The following is a 13,504-nucleotide window of genomic DNA, read 5'->3' as shown; positions in this document are numbered from 1 at the left end:
GTGGCTTGAACCTGCCTTACTTATTTATTAATGCCTGGCTTCTTTCCCGGTAGGATTAAAGCCTGCAGGGATGGCAGAACTCTTAGGCTAGGTAGGTAAAGGGTAAGTAGCCTCTGGGTGGAATGTCAGTCTTAACAACTTTAGGGTAGATTTGTCTCGAAGGCCAAAGCTGCTTGGTGACGTGAAAGCACAGAAGGTAGCATTAGAGTTGGTGAACACGTGAGGTCTGTCAGCTCTGACACCGTGTTCCTGTTGGGAAGGAAGCTCAGACAAGGCTCTGTGAGAGGGGACTGGGCTAAAACCCTGAGGGTATATAGGAAAAGGAAGCGATGGGGTTTGTATTTAACTGACTTTGTTCAACAAATTAATTTACAGTTAGTGATTGCTGACATATATTTTGGGGGTGCACAGTAATGAAGTAGGCCTGTAGCAGTTGCCAAGCAGTGGCCTAACCAGCACCTTTCTGGTTAGCAGTTCTGTTAAGGCCTGCAGACTAACTGGCCCAACAGACAGTTTAGTGGCTTTTAGTGATTTTGAATAATCACACCTAGTTGATGTTTGACCATTGCAGCCTGTCTTACACCTGTGTGAGCTTAGGGGACATTTTCTCTACTGAAACAATTGCTAAGCATTGGATTGGAATCTGTGGGAAAAACAAGACCCAAAGAATGTGTGACTTGGACATGGTAGAGCTAAAATTCCCAAGGCTGGGTTTTTTGATTGGTTTTGATGGAATTTAAGTCCTACATCTTTTGTTTTTTTTCCATTTAACAAACTTGAAAAGTGGGGTTGGAGATTTAGCTCAGTGGTAGAGCGCTTACCTAGCAAGCACAAGGCCCTGGGTTCGGTTCCCAGCTCCGGAAAAAAAAGAAAAAAAAAAACTTGAAAAGCCATTTGACTTTTTCACAAAGCAAAAACAAAAGATGAGCAAAGATAACAGATTTAGCAGAAATAGTGGTAATCTGGTTTCTTATCCTTCCAAATTTAGCTCTGTACCTGTTTAAGCAAACGTCTTTTAAATTAATAGCTGACCTTCGAGGTTGAGTACAGCACACACCAACTATAGTGCTTTACCGTGCTTTAGTCCTCAGCAAACCTGAGGTAGTGACGTCTCCATTGTACATCTGTGGTGAGACTCCCCACACTGATGTGCACATTTTCATAGCTATATAGTATTCCACTGCATGAAAACACAGTCCATCTAACCAGCTCCATAGTGAAGGGTTAGTAGGTTCTTTATACATAATAGATATGGCTAACATCTGTAGACATACATTTACTACCTATGTAGTTGTGTCTAACACAAATAACTAGAAATGGATTTATTGGCTCATAAAGTACATATTGGCATTTGGGGGGGGTCCACCTTGTACTAATTTTATAACTCCATTAGTAATGCCTGTTTGCCGCACTCCTATCTGATGCTCATCCTGGAGACCCGTTCTTTTTTCCCACTTTTTTGCTGTACCTTTATTAGTAAGATGGGATATTTTTTGTCTGTTGGCTATTTTTATGTCCTTGTCTGGTCTTGCCCATTTCTTTATTTCTGAAAGTATAAATTACTAAAGTTAACACCATACAAAACTTAAGATAGACAAGTGTCAGAGAAGAGACTGTTTTCTTCAGGGCTTCTGGTTGGTTCCACTTTTAAGTGTGCTGTATATCCTGGTACAGTATCTACACATTTCCATGTGAATATGCAGAAACGTGAACACCTTTCAAATAAACAGGATTATATAGGATTTTTAAGATACCTTTGTCTTAAATATTATGGTATTTAAATTCCTGTGAGGTGCATGGTTAGCTATTAAGATGCTCTAGTCATCAGTGTAATCTTCATCAGCTCTGAAAAGTGTCCATTTCCCCACATAGCCTTACCTACACTTGATAGAGGAAAAGGAAACTGTCCTTACCTGCCTTCCCTGATGAATCCTGAAGTTGGAGTTCTTTATTGGTCATTTACAATTCCCTGAGGGTTGTTCATTCATAGCTTCTGTGCCTTTGTATTGGGTTATGTATGGGTATCTGTTCTGCACTTCTCCCCTCATTTATGGTAACAGTATCCATATTGATTGTGGATAACCCATCCCATATGGCTTTGGTGAGCACGTGAGCAGGCCTGGCCTGAGCCACACAGCATCCTAACCACAGCGCTTAGAGAGTAGGCATACAGTGTAAAGCAGGCCAGGGAGAGTGCTCAGGAGCCGCAACCACTGGCAAAAAGGCTTTGGAGATGCTGGAGACCCAAGGACAATGTGAACCTGCACACTTACCATATGGAGAGAATAACTGAGGAGAAATTCAGGCCAGCAGGGATGGTGAGAAAACTTAAGTTCTGATATTTTCTGGGGGCCCTAGATCCAGATGTGCCTAAAGCCTGCCCTACCTCTGGACTTTAAAGATTTTTGAGCCAATGAAGTCCCTTTCTTGTTTAAGATAATCACATTTGGCCTCTGTCCTGATTATATATAGGGTATTTGTATTTTCTTACTGACTTGTAGCAAACCTTTGTAGTTTTAAAATTAGAGACTTCATGCATTATATAAGTTAATAAAATTAGCATGGCCTTCTATGATTTGGGCTCTGTTAACCTCTGCCATGTGTTACTTTAGTCTTTCTCCTCCCCGATTCCCACAACCACTCACATTCTTGACATTCTAATGGTTGCTGAATTCTGGCTCTCATGTCTGAACTACTTTCAAACATTGCCTCCCACAGTTCTCAATCCAGATTCATTTGGGTCCAGGTATGATAAACCTATGCTTGTCTTAGGGCTTCTATTGCTCTGATAAGACACCAAGACCCAAAGCAACTTGAGGAGGAAAGGGTTTATTCCATCAAACAACTCCTTTTAAGTCCCTGCCCTGACTTAACTCCTGTCTGCAGGGACAAGACAGGAACTCAAGACAGACACTTGGAGGCAAGAACTGATGCAGAGGCCATGGAGGATGCTGGTTATTGGCTTTTACCTGACGGCTTCTTGAACCTGCTTTCTTACAGCACCCAGGCCACTAGTCCAGGGCTGGCAGCACCCACAGTGAACTTGGGCCCTCTCCCATCAGTCATCAAGAAAATGCAGCACATGCCTGCCCACAGGCTATTGTGGTGATGGCACATTTTCAGTTACGATTCCCTCTTCCAGAATGACGAGCTTGTGTCATGCTGGCCGCCAGCACACTGCTGTACCTGGCTAACTCTTAGGGCGTTGTCTTAAAACTCACATGTGTGGTACGTGGAGTCCTTCAAAATTACCTTTATCTGACATGGGTTTGGGAGAGGGGACATTCTATTACTCACTCAAACCTAATTCCTGATTTGGGGAAAGACTTTTATGCAAGGCTGCAGGGCATTTTCTTGACTGATGGTTGGGGAAGGGCCCAGCCCATTGTGGGTGGGGACAACCCTGGCCAGATGATCCTGGATGGTCTGAGAGTGTGAGCTGAGCAAACAGTGAGCAAACCAGTAAGCAGTGCACTTCCAAGGTCTCTGCCCATTCAGTTTGAGTTCCCGCCCCGAGTTCTTCCACGATGAACTGTGATGTGTAAATCTAAGCAGAATGGACTGTTTACTTCCAAAGTTGCCTTTGGTTCTGGTGTTGTATCACAATAGAAACCCTAAGATACACAAATACATGTGTATATATGTATATAAACCATATAAAAATATGGCTTAAACATGCATAAAGTTTACACACAGTATAGTTTCGCACCAATGAAATCTATAGTGTTAGAATACTACTTGGACTGTGGCCTCAAGTTAAGTTTTGGGTATTTTTTTTTTTATTTTATCTATTTTCTACTGTAAACCCTCATAAGAAAATACATAAGGATGTGGTGCTGGTAGATGCCTTTAATCCCAGCAGATCTTGAGTTTCAGGCCAGTTTGGTCTACATAATCTGTCTCAAACAACAAAAACCCCAACCCAGTAAAGCATTTAAGAGTTAAAACTGTATGGTCCTTGTTTCCACACTAGTCTTAGCCGTCATGTTGCTTTTTGCGTAGAACTCCTCATAGGCTCTCAGTGCATTCAGAAGAAAAGTCCAAACTCAGCCAGTGCTAACTGGATCTCTGTCCTCACAGGAGGCTCCACTGTGGTCACACTGCTCCAACCGTCTGCTCTTATCATCTCAAGTACATCCAGTTCTTCATAGTTATATTCTCATGTGTATCTTTCCTCAAACTAAGTCTCTCGATGAAACCCTCCCTGGGAAACTTGAGTAAATGGTGATGCATACACACAATCATATACACTTAGAAGAATACAGCTATAACCCTAAGTGTCCATATGTTGGCTTGTTACTTTGCCTTGAGATAGCTGGGTGCTTCTGTCTAAAGTTAACTCTACCACTGGACCCAGGTTCTCCCCTACCCACTCACCTCTCACAATACCAAACATTCTTCTCTTTGGCATTTTTCTTAATTAGCTTAATATGCTGGCTTTTTAATCACTCAGAAGTTTTTCAGTCAAAGTGGAGTTACGGGGACCAGGTCTCACCTCTCTGAATTAGTAGTGAGTACATATTAGAAGCAAAGGATGGTGAGATGAGAGACTAATTTGGTGGATTAGTTATTACTTTGGGTTATTACTGGAGTTTCTAGGTAACCACATGGAGAGGGAGGAGCAAAGCCTAGTGGTCTCCCAAAGTGGAAATGGACCCAGGAGTCCAGTGTGGCTGGACTCTTGGGATGTAAGACACAATCTGCCGGGAGAAAACAGGACGTGTTCTCCAGAAGATTCTGCCCAGGTATTCGAAGAGTTATGGGCACATGTGAAACTGGGTAAAGAACAATCTTTGGGATAGAGAACCACTAGACCTCACAACCCCCAGAACATTCTCTGGTGGGTTTTGTTTTGTAATTTAATGTTTTGCCTGCATGTCTCTGTGAGGATGTCAAGTCCCCTGTAACTGAGTTTACAGACAGTCGTGAGCTGCCACGTGGGTGCTGGGAATTGAACCCAGGTCCTCTGGAAGATCAATGAGTGTTCTTAACTGTAGAGCCATCTCTCCAGCCCCTCTCTGGTGTTTTTAAAGAGTGATTTTTGCCTGAAGGGGAGGCAGTGTCTGAACAGTTTTGACTGTCACACCATGGAGTATGGCCACTGCTGGCATCTAATGGGCAAAAGCCAGACGGATAGCTGAACACTGTGCATTGATTGCATAACTATATTATTAGGACAGATGGCTTGTGGTGAAATTGAGAACTCTGGGGTTAGAATACCAGGAAGTCTCTTCCCCGCCCCTCACCTACACCCTCATCTAGGAAGAGTCTTGTTAAATCTAAAAAATAATCTTAAAACAAAACAAAAATAATACCTTGAATGAAATCTTAAAAACTAGGGCTTGGGAGGATAAAAACCAGTAGATCCCAGAACAATTACATTAAGATATCCAGCAGCCAGCAAGACACACTCTAAAGCCTGGTGTGGTAGCATATCCCATCACTCAAGAAGCAGTCAAAGAGGATCAGGACTTGAAGGCTAATCTAGGTTATGTGGTAAGACCACGTAACAAAACACACATATTTGGGATCCGATCAAAAATGTTTAGAATTAGGGGTTGGGGATTTAGCTCAGTGGTAGAGCGCTTGCCTAGCAAGCGCAAGGCCCTGAGTTCGGTCTCCAGCTCCGAAAAAAAAGAAAAAGAATGTTTAGAATTGTACCTCTTAGTTGTTATTTTTGCCAACTTGACCCATGCTAAGTTTATCTGCAAGAGAAGAACCTCAAGTAAGAAAACGCCTCCATCCTACTCCCCATAGGCAAGTTGTGGGCATTTTCTTTTTTTCTTGTTCTTTTTTTTTTAAGGGTGGAGGCCAAATTATTATTATTGATTTAAAATTTGATTATAACCAATTTGGTTGGCATTTAAAATTACAAGTGTTTTAAATCTTTTCAATAATGGCAATATACTGATATCCGGAAGTCAAGTTTGGTAAAAATAGAAAGCTTTCTAGCAATTACAGATGAAAAGTAAAGTCAATTTAGAGAAACACAAAGTCCATGTTTACAGTGACTGTGCCAGACTTAAGCTTCGGTAGTACATTAGGTAAACTGTTCACATTTAGATCTTCACTTTTGAGATTTGACAGCTGTTCTTAAAAAAAACCTCGCTCCCTGTGCAAATAAAGTCTTCCACGTGCCTTGGCACCCACTTAAAATATCTCCACTGTATATACAAACCACCCACCACATCTGCAGGGCAAAATACATACTTTCATAACAAAACTATAATGTACCTCTCAAGTATGAATATATACACATAATACATGGTATACAGTATTTACAAAATACAAAATATAATACAAGCTGCTTGTGTGACTTAAGCTCATTGTGTCGGGTGCTGCGACATGGCAAGTTTCCACTGCCGTATCCATTTCCTTTAGTCCAAAGACGCGGGGAATCTGTGTTTAGTACACACTGCAGACTGGAGCCTCGGTGTGCACTTGGAGCGTTTTCAAGCGCACTGCCATCAGCTCCCGGCTCTGGCTGGGAGTTTCAGTGGCTCTTCCCATCCAGTGACTCGGAGGCTTTGGGAGGACACCAGGGGACGGTGGGTCGTTGAACTTGGCTCCGGCATAATTTTCCTTTTGGCTCCCTTCTGTCAGAAATGCTGATTTCTTCAAATGGTTATTCCTAATGTTCTCAGTATTTTTCAGAGACTTTTTCTTTTCCTGCTTCTGCATTCTATCAGAGGAAGCAGAATCTTGCCAAAAAGTCATTTTCGCTCCTTTTTGCAGAAGTGATCTTGGTTAGTGGCAAGTTAATTTGCTTTTCTGTCTGCTTATCTTTGGTTGTTCCCACAAGTGTATACCACGCAGGAGCTGGCCGTGGGGAGGGGCGATTTTCTCCGATTTTCCCATCTTTGATTGTAAAACCTCCTTCGCGAGTGGGGGCTATCTGTATAGCAGGGCAGTGGCCGCTGGACCCCGCTCCTCCTGCGCTGCGATCGATCCCGGTGCCAGGCTGCGGCCACCCTCCAGGCTCGGCCGGTGCTGCTGAAACTGGTGGAAGCGGCTTGGGAGCTGCCCGGCCGGGCTGGCCCGCACCTTCTTCTTCCGCCGCTTCTTGGGCGCTGCGGGTGGTGGAGCAGCGGCCGGGACCAAGCTGCAGCCGGACGGCGCAGGGGTGCGAGGCGCGGGCGCCAGGCACGGTCTGTCCCCTCCGAGGAAGTGCGGCAGGAAGAGGGTGGGTGGCAGAGCGCACGGGTCGGGAAGGCGCGGCAAGGGCAGCGGGGCCGGGCTCACCATCGGGAGGGGCCCCGAGGAACCCAAGCGGCGCTAGGCGGCCGCCCAGAGCGAGATCTCGCTGTGGAGCGGAGACGAGGGTCATGGCGTGGGGCTCGGCAGACGACGGGGAGCAGGCGTCACGGGGCAGCGGCGGAGGCTGCTGTTGGAAGGTTCGGGGCAAGGACCATGGGCATTTTCTTAATGACTGATGTGGGTGGGCCAAACACAAAGTGGGCAGTGCCAGCCGTGGACAGATAGTCCTGTGTGTGTAAGAAAGCCTCAGCAGCAGCAAGCCAGTCATCAGTTCTGCCACAGCCCTGGCTCCAATTCTTACCCTGGCCTCCCCCAGTGATGGAGACCTGAGAGCTGTGAGGTGAGAGAACGCCCTCTCTCACCTCTTGCTTTTGGTCATGTTTTATTGCAGAAGTAGAAACCATAAGACACATCAATGAAGTATATGGTGGTAGTATAGCTCAGTGGTAAGGTGCTTGTCAACACGCACAAAGTTCTGGGTTAGGCTCACTGCATTGCAAAATCAAACCAAAAACTTATGACATTTTACATTTTTTTGTTTTTAGTTCTTAGCCTTTAAAAACAAAATTCTTAGTTCTAAGTTTAACAAAATATGTGCAAGGTCCAGTATAATGTTAGATATACACAATGGATTTTTTTTTTTTTTAGCCATAAAAATGAAATTAGCTGGGTGGTTGTGGCTCGGTCTTTAGTCCCACCTAGCACTTGAGAGGCAGAGGTAGGTGGATCTCTGTGAATTTGAGGCCAGCCTGGTTTGCAGAGCAAGTTCCAGTGCTACACTGAGAAACTCTATCTTGAGAACAGAGGTATCGTAGGCTGTTCACATATGTGCACATATGTGCATCTCATATGCACATACTAGCTTCTAGCTTTTGTACTTGTGTATTTATGTGGGAGTGCATACAGAGGCCAATAAGTCAGAAAGGAGCCCACGAAAGGTCGAAAGAAACTTCGAGGGAGAGAGAGATGTCCTAAAAGTGTTTGTTGTGTAAAAAAAAGTGAGGGGGAGTAGTAGAACACATGAAATATGACCATGCAAGGGACATTGAAGGTGGAAGTGTTTAAAAGGCCTGGGGGCAGAAAGATAAGTGGGGGCAGGGTTAACCAAAAGCATGCACGAAAGTCGTGAAACCTGCCATTTGATAAGCTAATTAAGACACTTTTAGAAGTAGCCTGAATGGGAATGTCTATTTTGTGCCAGTGTAATTTAGAAGTATATAATTCACGCTTTGATTTTACAGGGATCACTGCTTTAAGTCTCAGAAAAGACTAGACATTTGAAGTGTTGGGTATGTTAAAGACTATGGGAGAGAGCTTTGAAGCTGGACTGAGTGAATTTTGCATTATGAAATGGACATGAGCCTTTGCGGGCCAAGGGTGGAATGGATGATATAAAAATGATGTGCATGGATGTCAGTTTGACCAAGGGTGAACTCATGATGGTTAATCCATATCAGTGTCAACGTGAGGAGATTTAGAACCACCTGGGAAATACAGTTAGGTTTGCCTGGACAGTACCGGGTTTTAACTCAGGACAGAAGAGCCACCCTGAATGTTAAGTTACACCATCACATAGGTTGTGGTCCAAAACTAAAATGGAGAAAGTGAAGACCTGGGGAGGTGGTCCAGTGGGCCGAACGTGTTTTCTGTGTAAACTTAAGGACACAAATTCAGATCTCCAGAACCAACGTCAAAGTCAGTCATGGTGACACACATCCTTAACCTCGGTATTGGTGGGAAGGAGACATCCTCATTGGCCAGCCTATCTAGCCCATTCATAAACTCCAGACTTAGTGAGAGACCTTGTCTCAGAAATCAGGTACAGAGCCATTGAGGAAGACCCCGGTGTTGACTTCACCCTTCATATCTTTACACAAAAGATGTGTGTAAAGTGTGCAAACAGTGCTCGTACAAGGCAGAAAGTGATTGTACACTGGTGTCTGTCATTCTGTTTCCGCGTATATATGTTATATAATCCTCACACTCCTGGTGCTGTGCTTTCCCTGCTGTGATGGGCTGTACCCTCAAAACGAGCCCAAGCTCTTACATTGCGTAAGCCCCTTAAGTTGCCTTGGTTTAGGCATTTTGTCACAGCAATGAAAAAAGCAACCAATACACTAGTAACTGAGCAGGGACCTCGGAGAGGAGACGAAAAGGGATACGAATTCATCCAGATCCTAGGAGAAAAGCCAGCAAAATGGGTGTTTTCAGTCCCGTGGATGAAAAGGCAGGTGAGAAGAAAGGGTAAGCATGGGAGTTGAAATTGGGGGGAAGAGCAGAGCAACTGGAAACAAAAAATCCACGGAACTAAATTAAAAATACGGTGGAACAGTGGAAGGGGAAGCCCTGGGTCCTGCTAAGACTGAACCCCCAGTGAACTAGACTATGGGGGGAGGGCGGCAGTGGGGGGAGGGTTGGGAGGGGAATACCCATAAGGAAGGGGAGGGGGGAGGGGGATGTTTGCCCGGAAACCGGGAAAGGGAATAACACTTGAAATGTATATAAGAAATACTCAAGTTAATTAAAAAAAAATACGGTGGAAAATCAAAATGTTTGAGTGTGCTGAAGAAAGATTGTTGCAGATGGAAGATAACGTCAAGGAAATACTACATTCAAACATCAATAAGGAAAACCAAACCAACCCACCAATTAAATCAAAATACAGGAAAGCATCACCAAGACTTCTGAGACTCTAGGAAAGGATCACAAAACCAAACCTAAGAGTACACAGGCTAAAAGAGGAAACAAGGGTAAAAGCAAGATTAGATGACCTAGAAAAGCAGACATCTAAATGCAGTGTGTTTAAAAGATACGAACAGAGAAGAACCTCTCCTGACATACTCAAGTTGTCAAAAATAAATAAGGAATAATATTGAGAGCTGAAAGGAAATAATGCCAACTGATCTACGAAACAGATCTCATGTCAGGAACTTTAAATGTCTAAAAACAAATGACATATTTGTGTGTGTGTGTGCGTGCGTGCGTGCGTGCGTGCACATGTGCCATGATACATGTGAGGTCAGAGGACACAGTGCCTGCAGGTGAAGGTCTCAGTTCCCTAAGGCTGTCCCCTCCAACTTCAGCCAATGATTGCACATTTGTTTTTTCACTGGTTCTTTGGGCTAAAGATCTGCCAGAAGTTTCTACAAACCCATCCATGGGTTTGATCACTTGCTACAAGGAATCCATTGAATAAAGGAGATACTTAGTGGTTATTATAAATACAACCCAAAATGTCAGGAGAGATACATATGACAAGGAGTTGGGATGGACTTTTCATGTTCAAGAGTGCCATCTTTTAACCTGGATGCACTGAATCCTGTCCTTTATGCTTTCTCTGGATTCCTTACAGATATATTAACAAATCTGGTAATTGAACTTCATCTCCAGTTCTTCTTTCTTGGAGGTCAAGTTGGAACAAAGTTGGGACTGAGTTCCAATTTTCTTTTTTTTTTTTTTTTGGTTCTTTTTTTTTCGGAGCTGGGGACCGAACCCAGGGCCTTGCGCTTCCTAGGCAAACACTCTACCACTGAGCTAAATCCCCAACCGAGTTCCAATTTCTAATTGTTTGGTTCCCTTGGCAACATGCTCTCACGGTTATCTTTCCAAAATTACTTCAGTAAGAAATTTGGGGGAGGCTGAAAGAGGTTTGTTGTAACAAGACAGTTGTTTAAGGACTTAAAAACAATTCTGTATATGGTATTTTGTCTGTATGTACACCATGAATGCCTGGTTACTTCAGAGCTCAGAAGTGACTGGGTCCCCTGGAACTGGAGTTACAGATAGCTGTGAGCTGCCATGTGGGTGTTGGGATTTGAACCCAAGTCCTCTGGAAAAGCAGCCAGTGCTCTCAACTGTTGAACCATCTCTTCAGCCCCTATCTTAACTGTTCTCATAACTTAGGGAGGCCCAAGGGTTTTAGAAATTACATGTCAGATGATGGTCAAATATACCTGCTTCCACGGTTTGGGTCTCTGAAGTTTAGTAACCTAGTTCACCTTGTTCTTAAAATAGAAATGGGAAATTAATAATTCAATGTATGAAGAGTATAAAACCTTGAACCTTCTGCGTATCCTCCAGCGTGTGAATCACTGCCTTGTCCAGGGTGTCCATTTTGCATGTGTTGCCTTCCCCAGTAGTCACTTGGTAACTGTCTGGGTCATCAGATTCAGCCTGCATATTCTCATTGCTTACGTTCAAATAATCCGTACTGTACTCAATGACGAAGAGTAAAGATGCTACCAACTAAGCTACGTGGAGGACTGCTATCATCTGTAAGTGGGAAAGCGGAAGGCTTTCATTGGAGGGAAAAAAAAAATCTGGGGATGTTAAGGTCTACAGTAAGAATGAATCTTTTGTGAAATTGTAAAGGAAAATGTATTATTATTCTGACACCTCAAATTCCAAGTTATGGACACAGTGCACAGTAAGTACTTAAGCAGGGAAACGGTGTTAGGATGAAGTACTGACCAAGTGATACAGCAGGACGGAATCTTCCGAAATGCAGACAGCCACAGTGAGAGACTGCTTTGTCTGCACAGAAGGCTTGCAGTATGATGCCGCCCTCCTTTAGCTGCGTCAGTCAGTGGTCTCCATTCACACCTAGAAGGGCCCCTCCCCCTCACAACATACACCTGTAGTCTGCAGTTCACCAACAGGACAGGAATACATGGAAGTCTATCCCCGTTGCCTGTATAACCTGTCCCTCCTCTCATCCTTATCTGGCCAGCCCATGCATTGTCACAGCATACGTACCAGTGACATCTCCTCTGGATGGTTGGACGTATTTATGATCTCTGGATAAAGCAGGCTGACTGGTTTCCCTAGAGCCGTTATCACTGGGAGTGGCTAGTAACCAGTGACTGGAACAGCTACTGCCATTTGTTGAAAAAATTACAAGACCTGCCGGTAGCTAAACTGACACTAGGACTCAAGTCGATGGCGCTGTTTGGAGCTGTTAATGTTAGGAACTGAGAACTGCTGGTCTATCAGCTAAGGTATCACTGTGCCTAGTCGTGGTCTACCTGAATTTAGGGGGACTATCAACTGACTGATTCTATGCCTTGGGACATCCCTCTGGATACGGTGGGACAACTGGAGTTATAGTCCTACAATACCACGGCTCCGTTTTTGTTCAATAGATGAGAAAATATTCAGTTTTTACATACATTTCTTTAAAAAAAGTTTCCATGTGTTCCGAGGGTGTGAAGCGACTTCAGACCAATAAAATTTGGGTTGGTCTGCATTACTGTGAATGCAGTAAAGAAAGTAAAGCTAATGTCGTTGTGTGCATCATGGGAACTCATGCTCACTAGGAAAACCCAAACCAGACCTCTGCCATCAAATCCCAGAGACAAAGTGGCTCAGGGTTAAACAGAGAATTTATAGGCATTCAGCATGAGCACAGGGCACTTGTGTGATGCCAATATTAATAACATTTTAATTATAGGATTTACGGTTTCTCTAGAGTCACAGAACTTATGGGTAGTCTCTAGAGAGTAAGGGAATTTGATGACTTATGGTCTGTAGTCCAACTCCCCAACAATGGTCAACAGCAGCTGTGAATGAAGCCCAAGGATCTAGAAGTTGCTCAGTCCCACAAGCAGTCGAAGAGGAGAATCTAGTTCCAATGTCCTTCTGTAGGACTCCAGCAGGTGTGACCCAGATTAAGGTGTGTACCATCACGCCTGGATCTGGGACTTGCTTTGTCCTAGATGACCTTGAACTCAGAGATCTCCTTGCTTAGTCTCCTGGGATTCATAGCCACTATGCCTCAAGATCTCCATGCTAAGATCCAGGTCAGATAATTGAACCTCCCAGCCTTAAGATCAGGATCCAGGTGAGCCTTCTAATTCTGGATTGTAGTTCATTCCAGATATATGGTCAAGTTGACAACCAAGAACAACCACTACACTCTCCAACCTCTAAAATAACTTTTTAAAAGATTTTATTTTGTATGAGTACACAGTAGCTGTCTTCAGACGCACCAGAAGAGGGCATCAGATCCCATTACAGATGGTTGTGAGCCACCATGTGGTTGCTGGGAATTGAACTCAGGATCTCTGGAAGAGCAGTCAGTGCTCTTAACCACTGAGCCATCTCTCCAGCCCCTAAAATAACTTCTGATACGCAGCTGGTAATTTAGACTCAGTAAAGGCAGAGCTTCTAAGATGAATATATTTCCCTTTGACTTTTTATTGAGATCTTCAACACTGATACTTAATTGATAAATTCTGCATTAATTTTA

General features: G+C 43.8%; 1 pseudogene; it reads right to left on the bottom strand.

Moving 5' to 3' along the window:
- Positions 1–6,309: 6,309 nt before the first annotated feature.
- Positions 6,310–7,403, bottom strand: LOC147999688 (proline-rich nuclear receptor coactivator 1 pseudogene; annotated as a pseudogene).
- Positions 7,404–13,504: the final 6,101 nt, after the last annotated feature.

This window comes from Rattus norvegicus, chromosome 18, assembly GCF_021556685.1.
Source record: "Rattus norvegicus strain SHRSP/BbbUtx chromosome 18, alternate assembly SHRSP_T2T, whole genome shotgun sequence".
Lineage (NCBI taxonomy): Eukaryota > Metazoa > Chordata > Mammalia > Rodentia > Muridae > Rattus > Rattus norvegicus.
This window is presented reverse-complemented; position numbering and strand designations above follow the sequence as displayed.